At 43.2% G+C, this 16,947-nt stretch overlaps 1 protein-coding gene across 1 annotated transcript in view; it reads left to right on the top strand.

The window, feature by feature from the left end:
* The window catches only part of FXR1 (FMR1 autosomal homolog 1), a 285,531-nt gene that overhangs the window by 29,398 nt on the left and 239,186 nt on the right, over positions 1 to 16,947 (top strand).

The following is a 16,947-nucleotide window of genomic DNA, read 5'->3' as shown; positions in this document are numbered from 1 at the left end:
CCTGGCAAAATGCATTCCACTAATTTAAAAAAAGGTCAAAAGAAGAACACAAACAAACCAGCATGGCTAAATGGTGCTGTGAAAGAGGTGATCAAAATCAGGCATATTTTAAAAATTGGAAAATGGGACCTAATGAAGAAAATAAAAAAGAAGAAAAGCACTTCCATATTGTGTAAAACATTAAGAAAGCAGCTCAAGAGAGAATTTGAAGAGAGACTTGCCAGAGAGGCAAAAACAAATAATAAAAAACCTTTTCAAATATATTAGAAACAAAAAAACCTGCAAGGGAGTCAGTCAGTTGGACACCTAGATGACCAGGGGGTAAGAGGGGTGTTCAGGGAGGAATAAGAATAAGGCATAGTGGAAAAGCTAAATGAATCTTTCACGTCAGTCTTTACAGAGGATGATGGGGTGGTACTAGGTGATGACTTAGAAGAACTGAATCAAATCAGTGTGAATCTGGAAGAAGTGCTTGGCAATTTGACATACTAAATAGCAAATCACTGTGACTTGATGGTATTTGCCCCAGAGTTCGAAAGGAACTCGAACATGAAATTGCAGAACTACTACTGGTAATCTGTAACCTATTATTCAAATCTGCCTCTGTACCTTAGGACTGGAGGGTAGCAAATGTAACACCAATTTTTAAAAAGGGGCTCTGGGGAGGACCTGAGTAACTACAAACCAGTGAACCCATCAATGCCTGGGAAAATGGTGAAGCTATAATTAAGAACTAAATTACTGGTCATATGGATAAACAACTTTAATAGGGAAGAGCTAGCTTGGATTCAGCAAAAGGAATTCATATCTTACTAAAGTATTAGAATTCTTTAAGGGAGTAAATATGCATGTGGATAAAGTGAGCCAGCCGATATTAGTGTATTTGGATTTTCAGAAGGCATTTGATAGTCCCTCATGAAAGACCCTTCAGAAAGCTAAAAAGTCATGGATTTGGAGGTGATGTCTGACTGGTAACTGGGTAACAGATAGGAAACAGAGTAGGACTAATTGGTTTGTTCTCCAAGTGGAAAGATGAATAGTGGAGTGTTCCAGGGATCTGTCATGGGACCTGTGTCAACTTATTCATTAATGATCTGGAAAATGGAGTGACAAGTGACATGATCACATTTGTAGCTTATGTAAAAATATTCAAAAGATTTAAAATACAGGCAGACTGAGGAACTCCAGAAAGACTTTGAGAGACTGGAAAATGGACCATATAATTGTAGATGAAATTTAATGTGGACAAGTGCAAAGTGACACATACATGGGAAAAATAACCCCAATTTTAGATGTACAAATTTGGGTTCCATATTAGGATTAACCATCCAGGAAAAAGATCTTTGAGTCAATGTTGAACAGTACATTGAAGTCCTCAACTCGGTGTGCGGCCTGTCGTCAAAAAAGAAAACTGAATGCTAGGATTCATTCAGAAAGGACTAGTGAATAAAACACAGAACATCATAATGCCTTTCTATAGGTCTATGGTGCAACTGCACCTTGAGGATTGTGTGTAGTTCAGGTTGCCCCATCTAAAAACAAAAAACAAAATAATAGTGGAATTAGAAAAGGTACAGTAGTGGGGGCGGAAGGAGCAATAGATGGTGGCATGAGCAAGCCAAGCTCCGCTGCATCCTGAGTTTCTTCTGTTGTAATTTATATATTTTCTTTATTTCATTATGCCTCCTAAAAGGAAAGGGAAGGTTAGGATTTTTCTCTCGGAGTCCTTACCTCCTTCGGGGCAGCATGTCATCGATGAGTTTGTGGCATATGCAGCTGTGGTGGGAGTGATTGGTCATATTCTCAGGACGGATGGAGGAGAGTTGGCCCTGGCTATGGAGGAGGTATTGATCGGCTCCCTTGATGACTGTCCACTGCCAGCAGTGCGAAGCTCTACTCCAAGAGCAACGTTGATTTGAGTTTTTTTTTGTCTGAATATGATTTGTTTTATTATGAAGAATTACTGAGCAATCATATTTATGAAGTATGGGTCAATGTGTAAGAATATTTACATAAGATATAAGATTTGCCTTTTTGGGTCAGACCAAGGGTCTATCAAGTTCAGTATCCTGTCTCCAATAGTGGCTAATCCAAGTTACAAGTGCCCGAAAAGTACCTGGCAAGATCCTGAACATTAAATAGATCCCATGCTACTAATGCCGACAGTGAGCAGCTATTCCCTATTGGTTAATAGCAGTTTATGGACTTCTCCTCCAGGGACTTATCTAAATCTTTTTTAACCCAGCCTCATTAGCTGCCTTAACCACATCCTCTGGCAAGGAATTCCAGAGCTTAATTGTGCATTGAGTGAAAAAGAATTTTCTTTGATCTGTTTTAAATGTGCTACTTGCTAACTTCATGGAGTTTGCCCCCTAGTCCTTGTATTATCCGAAAGAGTAAATAACTGTTTCACATTTACCTGTAAAGTCTTTTCTTGATTTTGTAGACCTCTATCAGATTCTCCCCTCAGCTGTCTCTTTTCCAAGCTGAACAGCTCTAACCTCTTTAGCCTTTCCTCAGAGTTTAGGGCTGTTCAGCTTGGAGAAGAGTCAGCCTACACAAGAAAGGAGTTGGTTCCTGGCTTTATGCCAGGAAACATGCTCTGGGGAGCTTCCTTCTTGTTAACTATACATTTACATGGATATCTTAAGTTTAATAATGAATGTTATACATTTTTTATTCCAGAATAGCTAAATATCTTTATAAGACTCAAGGAAAATGTTGCCACCTGGTTCTTGAAATGTGGTATCTAGTTAGATGGTTAATTTGGATTACGCAGTGTTTTTATTTTTTTTCATGCTGTTGCAGTTTCTTTTCTTTCTCCTTGATTTCTCCTCTCCTCCTTTGTGGGCTAATGAGATGGGTATGGTTTCCTATATCCTCCATCCAATCTGCTTGTTGCAAGACTCATACTATGGAATACACTTCCTTTACCCATATGTATTAAAAGATACTCATGCATTCAAAAAAGCACTAAAAACACACCTCTTTAAGACAGCATTCATGGGAAGGAGTAAATAATAATCTTCTTATGTATGCTCACTTATCTACTATTTGTGTATTATATTTGAGTTTGTATGTGATTGTTGTAACCTGCCCTGAACTGTGGAGGGTGTGAGAGAGAAATAAAAGAAATATATTTTTTATGTTGCTTTTATTAGATTAGTTTCCATTGTGTTTCTGTATGAAGTGGATATTTTTATTGATAAATATGAAAAATTGATAAACCTAAAATAAAAAAAAAAAGTACAAAGAGCAACAAAAATGGTGAAAGGGGTGTAACAGCTCCCTTATGGGGAGAGGCTAAAAAGATTAGGGCTCTTCAGCTTGAAGAACAGACAATTGAAATATAGAGGTTTATAAAATCATGAGCAGGATGGAAAAGATAAATAAGATCGGATATTTACCCTTTCAAATAATACTAGGACTAGAGGACACTTCTTGAAACTTTCGGGTGGTAGATTTAAAACAAATTGGAGAGAGTAGTATTTTTTCACTTAATATACAATTGTTAGGGAATTTGTTGCCAAAGGATATGGTCACAGAAGCAACCTTGCAGGTTTAAAAAGGGTTTGGAATTCCTGGAGGAAACCCAGTACTTATTGCTGGGAGTGAGTGATAAATTATATCTACTTTTTGCGATGGGCCCCAATCGAGAGACAGGATGCTGGCTCGATGGACCTTGGACTGATCTGCAATAGCACTTATCTTATGAGATACATCTGATCTGTTCTGTGTTCGAAGCTTTTGATACTGCAGCCAGAACTTTGGTTGCTTTCATAGGAGTCCAAAGGCTTGCATGGTTGCAAGCAAGTGACCTTTGTGTGAAAGTGCACGATTATTTCGTGGATGTACCCTGTACAACAACAAAGTTCAAAAGATGGTTGTGATTAAGGAGCATCAATCTACAATACAGTATTTACCATCTGCAGTGGCTCCTACAAAAGTCTATCCTTCAATATTATAGAGCTCCTCCCACACTTCAGCAGCCACAGCTGCCTGCTAGAGGTTAGTAGAGGAAAAGGCATTAGCTTAAGGCTTAGCTGCATCCTAAACTCAGGACTAGTTTTAGTTGCCCTTGAGATCTATACCTATGCTGCCTCTAGGTGATGGTGGGGGGGTGGGGTGGGAAGGGTTCAGTGTTTCCTCCCAGAATGGTTTCATGTAACACCAATGGGTCCTGAAAATTGTAGAATATGGCTACTGCTTATGCTTCTTTTGCTCTCCTCCAACACAATGGATTTCTTACTCTTCTCAATCTACCCAGTTGCAGCTGGAAGAGTTGTGCATTCAACAGAAGGCGATTGTGCTTGTTTCTTCCTAGGAGAAATGGTCAGGGATTCTATTCCTAGTATTTCCTAATGCTCAAGTCAAGGAGATGGAGACCTATACTGGATTTGAGGAGGCTGAACAAATTATTCAGGAGAGGTTCACCACAGGGTCAGTTGTGCATTCTGGATCTGAAAGAGGTTTATGCACTCATTCCCATTCAATCCCACCTATCGGAAGTTCCTCAGGTTTGGTGAAAGACATGCACTACCAGTGCATGGTGCTACCCTTTGGCCTCTTGGCTGCCCCAAGGGTGCTCACAAACTGCCTTGTGATAGGGCTTTGTTGGCAGGAAGTCTGAATATTCCCATACTTAGATGATTGGTTGGTGATGGGATTCATCTCCATCATCAATTCTGGAAGTCCTTGAGGTGACCATTTTTTCCAGTCCCTGGATTTTCTGGTTAACTTCTTCAAGTTTGACCTGGATCCATCTCAAAGAATTCAGTTCATAGGAGCCTGGATAGAATTGCTCCTCATTGAAAGAGCTGCATTGCTGATGGATCTCTTACAGTCTTTTCTACAGCAGAACCAAATGTCTACAAGGTTGCCTTTGGTTCTTCAGACATATGGTTGCAGTAGTGCATGTAATTCCTATTATTCATCTGCATATGCTCTCTGAGTCTAGTGGCATCAGCTTTTAGCAAGTGTTAACCCACCAAAATATCTGTGACTCCACAGATGAGAGCATCCATTTGGTGGATGATTCTGGATGGTCTAAAGGTCAGTCTCTCACTACATGCTTGGTGCATCAAGTTATTGTCTGTAACCTCCAGCAAGGGGGGTAGGAGTGTGTGTGTGTGGGGGGGGGGGAACGACACACCAGTGTGGTATGTCAAACTCTTATCTAATTGGCTATCACAGTGTATTTACTGTTATGACCTATCTGGCTTAAAGATTAGACTGTCAAGGCTCAGCAAATGAGAGCAATGATGACTTCAGTGGTTTATCTCAGGGTCATTTCTATTTAAGACAGTTACAAAACTGCTACTTTTTCCTATGCTCACACCTTCCCTACCCACTATTGTTCACCCAGTAGTCCATTTTGAGAAGGTACAGAGAAGAGCAACCAAAATGATAAAGGGGATGAAACAGCTCCCCTATGAGGAAAGGCTGAAGAGGGTTAGGCCTGTTCAGCTTGAAGAAGAGACGGCTGAGGAGGGATATGATAGAGGTCTTTAAGATCATGAGAAGTCTTGAACTAGATGTGAATCGGTTATTTACACTTTCGGATAATAGAAGGTCTAGGGGCATTCCATGAAGTTAGCAAGTAGCACATTTGAGACTAATCGGAGAAAATTCTTTTTCACTCAACACACAATTAAGCTCTGGAATTAGTTGCCAGAGGATATGGTTAGTGCAGTAAGTGTAGCTGGGTTCAAAAAAGGTTTATAAGTTCTTGGAGAAGTCCATTAACTGCTATTAATCAAGTTTACTTAGGGAATAGCCACTGCTATTAATTGTATCAGTAGCATGGAATTTTCTTGGTTTTTGGGTAATTGCCAGGTTCTTGTGGCCTCTGTTGGAAACAGGATGCTGGGCTTGATGGACCCTTGGTCTGATCCAGCATGGCAGTTTCTTTTTATGTTATGTTCTTTAAGTAATTGCCCACTTTGCAAACCTCGGCTTGGGACTTCCCACACTTTATGGCTAATTCATGCCCATTTGTTAATGGAGGAAGCAAGTTTGTTTTACTAAGGTAGTTGACTCTCCAGGGAGATGGTAAAGCATTAAGTATGGCTAATTCATTGTTTGCTTAAATCTGGATGTTTAGACTGCAGTGATATTTATGGTTCTGGTAGATGGCTTCCTGGCTTCTTGGTGGAACCAAACCTATGTAAGTGCAGCTAATAACCACTCTGATATTAGGGAAGTAAGCTATGTTAAAGAATCCCTTTATATCCCTTCTCTCATGCTCAATGCAGGAATACAAGATATAGGCAGGTATGTAGGTGAGTATGGCCTTCAGGAAATGGTTGACAGTCTGGAGACAGAGAATGGACTGGTACTAGCTCTGTCTCCTGCTTCAGAGGGACCCACTTGCCAAATAACGCAGAGTATCACCTCAGCAAACAAGCTAAAGACTGGCCTATTCAGCAATAAGTCACCTTTTGAAGGAATCCATTTTATGACACATTGTGAGATAGTGACAAGTTATCCCGAAAAAGCCGTTTTTGGTAAAACATATTGGGTAATGGTGGGGAGATATGTTATGGTTTAGTGTGCCCTGCTGAATCACCTTGCACACCCTCTTGTGAGCTTTTGAACTCTCTTGAAGATATTGATGATTTCCTGTCGACCTAATTTGTATGTCCTTTATGAGCTCATTTGATCCAGTAAATTTTTTTTGACTGCATATGGGACTATTGTATTGTCTTCTTTCATATTATATTGAATCTCTGATTGCCTCTTCTGGTTATTATAAGTCCACCTCCTAAGTAAGTGCTTCTCTCTCTCCTCTTTGTTTTTCATTTGTACTTAAACCTGAAGAATTCGTATGGGGAAGAAGAGGAAAGGGATTGTCCGTGTGTTTCCCTCCAACTCCACAGTTCCTCTCCCTTCTATGTCCCAGCCGACTATTGACGGATTTATGTAACCATTAGGGACCAGTACACCATCAGGGATGCTCGGAATGGGCATTGGGGCTACTACAGGGAATTCCACCTTCCTTAGCCCGGATTTCTGCCTGCCATCTAATCTGGACTCAGTGCTTCTAGCAGGTTCGCAAGAGGACCAGTTACAGCCAAATGGTGCTATACAGGTTTCTCCTATGGGGAGGAACCTGCTATATCAGGTCCTCAGGCAATATTTGAGGCTTCTAATCCTTTAACATCCCCTCCGAGAGTTTCTTCAAATTTGCCCGAGAGACCAGCACAGATAACCATTTAAACAATTTGGACAGCAATAAAAGGTCTAGAAGTTTCTCTTGGGACTAAAATTGAAAATATTTCTAAAGCCGTTGGCTCTATTTAACCTCAGGTTCTGAAGCATGACATAGTTATTAAGAATTAAGGTTGAATTAAAGAATTCTAAATTTTCCTAAGTCATTAACTATTTCACCTATTGAAATGTTAAGGAAAATGTATGTGGAGGTACTTAAGGTATCACTGGAAGCTATTCCCCCTATTACTAAGGTTTTTTATATTGCCTCTAGACCTAGTGAACATCTGAGTAATCCTCCTGTATAACCTAATGTATTAGAGAATTTAACTGATTTACTTCAGGACTCCCAAATAGATATTGAGGGTTGCACCACTTTATTGGTGGTGTTTGCTCTGGAAGCCTATAAAATTTGGACCATGAAAATGTTTTTCCATGCCCTAGAAAAAAGGTTTTATGGCCAACAGCTTGCAATTTTTCCTGATCTTGCAAAAACCACCCAGATGAGACAGACAGTTTTTCGACAAAAGGAAACAGCGTGTTAGAAATAGGAGCCACATTTCTTTTGCAGCATCCGTGTAAATGTTTAGTAAAATTAGGTTCTCTTAAATATGTTTTTTGATCCAGACCAATTGGAAGGATTTCTGCAAAATAGAGAGAGCCCCGTAACCATTTCCTCGTAATTGTTGCTGAAAATGTTTATAAAAGAAAAAATATAGCGGATATTATAGAAATTTTGGTCATTACTTATTGTCAGTTTCTTGTATACTGACAGTCCCCTTTTTGAGGTTTCATTAGAACGGATTGCCTTTAAGTTGTATAACAAATTGATAATTGTATTCTTATAAATTCAATATTTCTTTTATGTCAAGTTATTGGCTAAGAATTTTGGAACATAGAAACATAGAAATGACGGCAGAAGAAGACCAAACGGCCCATCCAGTCTGCCCAGCAAGCTTCACACATTTTTTTTTCTCATACTTATCTGTTTCTCTTAGCTCTTTGGTTCTATTTCCATTCCACCCCCACCATTGATGTAGAGAGCAGTGATGGAGCTGCATCCAAGTGAAATATCAAGCCTGATTAGTTAGGGGTAGCAACCGCCGCAATAAGCAAGCTACACCCATGCCCACTTGCCCTACCCAGACCATGCCATTCAGCCCCTATTGGTTGTTTTCCTTCTTCCCTGCCGTTGAAGCAGAGAGCTATGCTGGACATGCGTGAAGTATCAGTTTTTCTCACAGGACAAGCAGGATGGTTGTCGTCACAAATGGGTGACATCGAGGATGGAGCCCAACCACGGAAAACTTCTGTCAAAGTTTCTGGAACTTTGACTGGCCTCTACTGGGCATGCCCAGCACCGCACTAACCCTGCAGCCAGCAGGGGTCCCCCTTCAGTCTTCTTTTTTCCGTGCAGCAGCTGCCACACGGTGAAGGAGCTCTTACCACATTCCTGACAGGAAATTCTTCTCGAACTTCTTTGAAGTTAAATACGCCCCACAGGGGTCCCCTCTCTCTCCGCGGTGTTTCGGTAAGTTTTTTGCCGTTTTTCGCCGGCTACCGTCGAGTTTTGCCTTCGCGGCCTGCTGGCCGTCGACCATCCCGCGGCTAAATTTTTGGTCAATGGCCATGGCGTCGGGGTTCCGTCGGTGCCCGGATTGTACGCGCACCATGTCTATCACAGACCCTCACAGAGTCTGCGTATTATGTTTGGGAAGTGAGCATGATGTCCTGACTTGCACCAAATGTGCCCTTATGACACCAAAAGGTCACAAAGCCAGAATGGAGAAGATGGGGACTCCTTTTCCATGCTCACACTCCGCCGTCCATCGCATCGACGTCCTCGGAACCGGCACCGTCGAAGTCCTTCCATCGTCGGCAACCTCCCGGTGACCATCTGCCATCGACGTCTCCACGGCCATTGACCCCCGTCCCTTCCCCCGAGGATCGTGGGGATCGGAGGGAGAAGCATCGTCATCGACATCGCAAGTCTCGGACCATCGAGGAATCGAAGTCTTCGACCTCGCTACCGTCCGAGCCACCACCGAAGAAGGTCTCGATCAGAAGCGGCACCGTCCACTTCTGTTTCTGAGACATTGAGGCAACCCTCACCCCATCGGGGTTTGGGAGCCACGATTCCACCGGTGACGGTGGTCCCTCCAGCTCAGCCTCGGCCTCCCTCTTCCGCGGAGCCGGGTATTGTTACCTCAGGTCTCCGGGAAGAACTGGACCGGCTGGTCCAGGAGGCCATCGATAAAGCGATGCAACGGTTCCAGACTCCTTCAGCACCGACTCCGCCACCGAGAGTGGAACCAGTCATCGACCCGATTCCAGCAGCGCTGGCACCGCTGCTCGCACGGATGGAAGCGCTTGTGACCGCCCTTCCACCGGTAATACCTGGGTCACCGACAGCACCGGTGCACTCCCCGATGCCAAATTCATCGGGTACGGAAACACCGTATCGAATTCCTCTTTCGGGAGTAGTTCCATCGGTGCCATGTCGTCCCTCGCCACCGATACATTCCTCCGGGGTGATACGTACATCAGCTCCATCGATGCCTTCGATGCCGGCACCGATGCCTCCAAGGACAATTTCGATGCCCCCAGTGATTTCTTCGGGTTTCTCGGAGCCTCAACCGGGTCCTTCAGGTATCCAACCCCCTTGGGGCCCTACAGGTCAACAACCTGATCCTTATGACACCTGGGGTGATAATTCTTCCTCGGATACCGATGATTTACCTTCACCACCCTCTCCTGCTGAAAGCAGAAAGCGTTCTCCTCCCGAGGACCTCTCTTTCACAAATTTTGTGAAGGAAATGTCTGAATTGGTCCCTTTTCAGCTTCAATCGGAGCAAGATGACAGGCACCAAATGATGGAATTACTCCAATTTTTGGATGCCCCAAAAGTCATCACTTCCATTCCAATTCATCAGGTTTTTCTGGACCTTCTAAAAATAATTGGGAAACTCCTGGATCTGTTGCTCCAGTAAATAAAAAAGCTGACTCTACTTACCTGGTACAGTCAGCACCTGGCTTTCAAAAACCTCAGCTAGACCACCACTCTGTTGTGGTGGAGTCAGCACAAAAGAAAGCTAAAAGAATGAAGCCATACTCATCCATACCTCCCACTAAGGACAGTAAGTTCCTAGATAGTATAGGCAGAAAAGCTTCTTATCAGCTATACATGACCCAATATAACAGGGTCATTTTCAAGCAGATACAAGAATTTTCAGATACCTTACCAGAACAATTCCAACAACAGCTTCAAACCCTAGTGCTTAAAGGGTTTGAAGCTGGAAAGCATGAAATACGAACATCTTATGACATATTCGATGCTTCCACTAGACTGTCTGCTACAGCCATCTTGGCAAGGCGCTGGGCTTGGCTTAAGTCTTCTGACCTTCGCCCGGAGGTTCAGGACAGGCTCTCCGACCTGCCCTGTTTAGGGGATAATTTGTTTGGTGAGCAAATTCAACAAATAGTTGCTGAATTAAAGGATCATCATGAGACCCTTAAGCAGCTCTCATCGATTTCTTCTGACTTCCCTTCTAAACAACCATTTAAGAAGGAACCTAAAAAGTCATTCTTCAGTCCATGGAAGTATTATCCCCCACACACCAAATCCAGGTCAACGAGGCCGTATCAAAAGCCTCAGCCTCGCCAACCTCGAAAGCAAAAACCCACACCAGCTCCGCAACCAGGTCCTGCGTCGGGGTTTTGACTTTCAATTACAGAGCCGATGCCTAATCCCTCTACCAAACATTCCAGTTGGAGGTTGACTAAGCCACTTTACACAAAAATGGCATCATATCACTACAGATCATTACACAGGGTTACCATCTAAACTTTCTAACTCTTCCTGCGGACTCTCCGCCTCTACAAGCGTGGAGACTTACCGACCACTTGTTCTTCTAGAGCAGGAGGTATCTCTTCTCCTCCAGTCCAACGCTATAGAACCCGTTCCGCTTTCCCAACAAGGACTGGGATTCTATTCCAGGTACTTTCTGATCCCAAAAAAGTCAGGAGGACTTCGACCAATCCTGGACTTGCGGGCCCTCAACAAGTACCTTCACAGAGAAAAGTTCAAGATGGTAACCCTGGGCTCGCTTCTACCTCTGCTACAAAGAGAGGACTGGCTCTGCTCTCTAGACCTCAAGGACACTTATACCCACATTGCGATAACTCAGTCTCATCGCAAATACCTCCGATTTCTAGTAGGCCAAAACCACTATCAATACCGAGTGCTCCCATTTGGTCTGGCATCCGCACCGCGAGTTTTCACCAAATGTCTCGTAGTGGTTGCAGCGTTCCTCAGGAAGGAAGGCATCCATGTATACCCCTACTTGGACGACTGGTTGATCAGAGCCCCAACGCAGCAAATCGCTCGGTCCTCCCTGACCCTGACAATTCAAACACTTATTTCGCTGGGATTTCTTGTCAATTACGAGAAATCCTACTTTCTCCCATCTCAAACCTTATCCTTCATTGGAGCAGACTTGGACACCTTACAGGCAAAAGCCTTCCTTCCTCATCAACGTGTCCAAACCCTTGTGTCCCTAGCTTGCCATTTGCAATCTCAACCTACAGCAACAGCTCGCCAATTCCTCATTCTCTTGGGACACATGGCCTCTTCAGTTTATGTGACTCCAATGGCCCGTCTAGCCATGAGAGTCATGCAGTGGACTCTGACATCACAATGGATACAAGCCACACAGCCTCTGTCGACCATTGTTCGCATCACCCATGCACTCCGTCTGTCTCTTGCCTGGTGGACAAATTGATCCAACCTCCTCCAAGGCTTGCCCTTTCATCCACCAGATCCTCAAATAATTCTTACCACCGACGCCTCCAACATCGGCTGGGGAGCCCATGTAAACAATTTACAAACTCAAGGATTCTGGTCTCTAGAGGAAGCCAAACACCAGATAAATTTCCTGGAGCTTCGGGCAATCCGATACGCTCTCCGGGCTTTTCAAGATTGCCTATCAAATCACGTAATCTTGATTCAGACGGACAATCAGGTGGCCATGTGGTACATCAACAAGCAGGGAGGCACAGGCTCCTTCCTTCTCTGTCAGGAAACCGCGCAGATTTGGGCAGAAGCCCTCTCCCGTTCGATGTACCTCAGGGCCACCTACTTGCTGGGGATAGAAAATGTCTTGGCAGACCAGCTAAGCCGTGTCTTCCAACCACACGAGTGGTCACTCAATCCCTTGGTAGCGACCTCTCTTTTCCAGCAATGGGGTTATCCACACATACACCTCTTTGCGTCCCCTCAGAACCACAAAGTGGCCAATTACTGCTCTCTCATTCGGACTCAGCACTCTCTGCCCAGGGATGCATTCTCCCTCCTGTGGTCAACAGGTCTGCTTTATGCATTCCCTCCACTTCCTCTTCTGTCGAAGACTCTTATGAAGCTACGTCAGGACAAGGGAACCATGATCCTGATCGCACTTCACTGGCCACGCCAAGTGTGGTTTCCCATACTCCAGGATCTCTCCATCCGCAGACGCATTCCCTTGGGAAAGGACCCGCATCTGATAACTCAAAACGACGGATGCCTCCTCCATCCCAATCTCCAAGCCTTGTGCCTGACGGCATGGATGTTGAAAGGTTAGTCCTTCAACCACTTAACTTATCGGATTCAGTTTCTCGTGTCCTCATCGCTTCACGAAAGCCTTCCACAAGAAAATCTTACTCCTATAAATGGAAAAGGTACACATCATGGTGCACTTCTCAGTCCCTTGATCCCCTTTCCTGTCCAATTCCTAAATTTTTGGATTATCTTTGGCATTTGTCAGAATCAGGTCTAAAGACCTCTTCCATTAGAATGCATGTCAGTGCGGTAGCCGCCTTCCAAAAAGGTATCGGGGGTGTCCCTATTTCAGTACAACCCCTTGTAACACGCTTTCTTAAAGGCTTGCTCCATTTGAAGCCACCTTTACGTCCTCCGGCGACCTTAATCTGGTTCTTGGTCGCTTTATGAAACCACCCTTCGAACCTCTTCACTCCTGTGACCTTAAATATCTCACATGGAAAGTGATTTTCCTTTTGGCTATCACTTCAGCTCGCAGGGTTAGTGAGTTGCAGGCCCTAGTTACCTACCCGCCTTACACTAAACTCCTGCAGGACCGGGCGGTACTCCACACTCACCCTAAATTCTTACCTAATGTAGTTTCGGAGTTTCATATTAATCAATCCATCATACTACCTATTTTCTTCCCAGGCCCCACTCCAACTCCGGGGAACAGACTCTGCATACCCTCGACTGTAAACGTGCTCTAGCTTTCTATCTAGACCGTACAGTTGCCCACAGAAAGAGTACTCAATTATTTGTCTCTTTCCATCCTAACAAGTTAGGGCAACCTGTGGGTAAGCAGGCTCTGTCCTCCTGGTTGGCGGACTGCATCTCTTTCTGCTATCAGCACGCAGGCATTCCCTTTCAAGACCGTGTTAAGGCACACTCTGTGAGGGCCATGGCGACTTCAGTAGCTCACCTTCGATCGGTGCCGCTTCCTGACATCTGCAAGGCTGCTACCTGGAGTTCTCTCCATACATTTGCAGCCCACTATTGTTTGGACAAAGCTGGAAGACAGGATTCCATCTTCGGCCAATCTGTCTTGCGTAACCTTTTTCCAACATGATGTACCAACACCCTTCCGCCTACCCGGTGGGGTGCGGATATCCTCTTCCAAATTCCACCCCAGTTGTTGTGCCTGTTGCACGCCGTTGGGTACTTTTGGTGCACGTTCGGACATCCTCAGCTCGGTACTCACCCATTTGTGAGGACAACCATCCTGCTTGTCCTGTGAGAAAGCAAATGTTGCTTACCTGATGTAACAGGTGTTCTCACAGGACAGCAGGATGTTAGTCCTCACGAAACCCACCCGCCACCCTGCGGTGTTGGGTTCGTTTTCTTATTTTATTTTTCGGCACTGCCTGTAGCTTTGAAACAAGACTGAAGGGGGACCCCTGCTGGCTGCAGGGTTAGTGCCGTGCTGGGCATGCCCAGTAGGAGCCAGTCAAAGTTCCAGAAACTTTGACAGAAGTTTTCCGTGGTTGGGCTCCATCCCCGATGTCACCCATTTGTGAGGACTAACATCCTGCTGTCCTGTGAGAACACCTGTTACATCAGGTAAGCAACATTTGCTTTCTTCTCCCCTGCCGTTGAAGCAGAGAGCTGTGCTTGATATGCGTGAAGTATCAGTTTTTCTTCTCCCATGCTGTTGAAGCAGAGAGCTATGCTGGATATACGTGAAGTATCAGTTTTTCTTCTCCCATGCCGTTGAAGCAGAGAGCTATGCTGGATATGCTTTGAAAGTGAAGTATCAGGCTTATTTGGTTTGGGGTAGTAACCGCCGTAACAAGCCAGCTACTCCCCATCATGGAACATCATGGAAATAAAGAATTAAAAAAACAAAACAAAAAAACTACTGGGAGCTTTTTGGCGCGAAGAGCCTGGACCTCTGCTCTGAGCAGTAGAAGATCTATTTGGGGGAAGTGAATAAAATCCACTTACCTAGGTGGGTGAATAATCTTTTGGAGACGAGAGCAATGCCAGATAATGGAGTGTATAGGATAGCTGCGCCTCCTGTGCACACTCTGGACTATGTTTCAAAACAACATAAACAGCATTCTAATATTTTTCTGGATTATAGTAGGTATTCAGGATAAGCTGCTTAGTCTGCTATACACCTCGAGGAAACCCAAACCTTCTGGGGTAGATTGAGCCTGATCTCTTTTGAATTTCTGTTGTCTCCAAGCTATTGAATGTTAGACAAATTTTGTTTGAAAACTACTACATTGCACCATTATTTGAGTTGTTATATAATTGCTGACATTTTTGCTGGATTGCAATTTTTTAAATAAGGGAACTTGTTTTGGAATCTAGTTTCTGATACCTGTTACCTGAATTGCATCAAAATGTAAATGAGCACAGGCCAGACCACTGAAGTAAGTAGTTAATTTAAAAATAGTTTAAAATATTGTCTTGACTGTTGGTGTTCAGTGTCCCATGGAAAGTAGCATTATCTCTCAAAGTAGAATTTGTAGCTCATATAGCAACTCTAAAACTGTTTTCATTGATTTATGTCTCTTATTTTCATGTCAGCTGGTGCATTCAGTGCACCACAGTAGTCATAGAAAACGGCTTTGTGAGAGATTGCAACAAAGACCAATTTCCTGAAAATTTAAAAAGTTTTAATCTGCAGTTTGACAGCAAAGTGAATGCAAAGATTTAGATTCCTTTTTTTCTATTATTTGATTCAAAATTTAAATGCTCTTAAAGTCCATAATAGGATTTTGTCATAACTATTCTAGTAACTTGTTTAAGCTTTAGCTGATATGATTTCAAACCACTGAGAAGTTAAACTAACACAATCTGAACATGAATACTTTGAAAGCATTCACTTGGCCCTCATGACGGATGTCCTAATGTACACAGATGACTTATTCATGGAATGTTCATGTAATCATTTTCTAAATTAATGATATAAATGAAACAAACAAAATAGCTTAATTTACTCTTGTCAGATGCTATATTTTTATAATAATTTGCCTTATCTTGCAATATTGAATGGATAAGGCATAATTTTAGGAATGTAAATTGATTATATTACATATACTATCCTTCCTCTCCCCGCCCTTCTCCTTACCTTCACCCCTTACTCTGCACAAATGTTAAATTATGTTATTCCCTATAATTGTACATATTGTATATACCTGCAATCTTTGCCTACAATAATTTACCTAACTTTATTCTTCTGTCACTTCCCCCCCCCTTTTTTCTTCCTTTACTCTCTTGTTAACATGTTATTTTAATTTTAGTTTAAATCTTTATTTCCCCTACCTTTTCCTTTACTCTCTAGTTATTATGTTTCAATATGTTTTAATTGTATTATGTTAAACTTGTTCAATGTAAAGCGCCGCCACAGGCACTAGTTTTATGTTACGCTGTGAACCGATGTGATATTGATGAATGTCGGTATATAAAACCTTTTAAATAAATAAATAAATAAAATAAATATTCTTTTCAAAATATTTACAAGAAATGAGTAGTTTTAGTATTGCTTTTTGAAATGTTAGTCCAAGAGACAGTCTCTCTCTCTTGGGCTGGGGTAGTCTCTTGACAATCTGTTTTTCTCACATGGCAGCAGAGCTATCTTACTTTTTTAGGTTGAGAGGTCTGATGGCAGTCTCTCTCTTTGTCACTTTCTTCCTGCTTTGTGGACCAAAGGCTATTTTTTTTTTAAGGAAGGTGTATAAGTTCTGGAAATGTACTTTCTTCCAAGGCTGATACCAGAGCATGCCTGCCCACGCTATCATATCCTAGGTCCTGAAAGTGGGAGTAGCCTTTTGAAGGTCAGCATATGCTGTTGAAGCAAGCCAGAACTGGACTAGTTCCGACTTAAGGCTATGCTGTCTGGTGCTGAGCAAACATCCTGGTGCTGCTTACAGCCAAAAGAGGAATTTTAAAGCCTGAGATAGTTGAGTATATTTGTGCTTTTCCTCCCCATCGCCTTAGCCTGCACCCTTTTCTCTGTCCCTGTGTCCCCTCCACTCTGATTCACACTCCTCTTTCCCCAAGCTGAGTGGTAGGAGGATATTGACAGTTTTGTTAGTTTTTCATCTGCTGCCAATCAACTCTTGCATATTTGTCATTTTTCTGTGCTCAGAGCATTTTTATGCCTTGGGAAGCTGCCGCTCTTGCCCTGCCCTAGGGCCCTGGTTGCTGATCCT

Source organism: Rhinatrema bivittatum, chromosome 9 (assembly GCF_901001135.1).
Source record: "Rhinatrema bivittatum chromosome 9, aRhiBiv1.1, whole genome shotgun sequence".
Classification (NCBI taxonomy): Eukaryota; Metazoa; Chordata; class Amphibia; order Gymnophiona; family Rhinatrematidae; genus Rhinatrema; species Rhinatrema bivittatum.
Note: the sequence above shows the minus strand (reverse complement) of the source record. Positions and strands in the feature narration are given on the sequence as shown.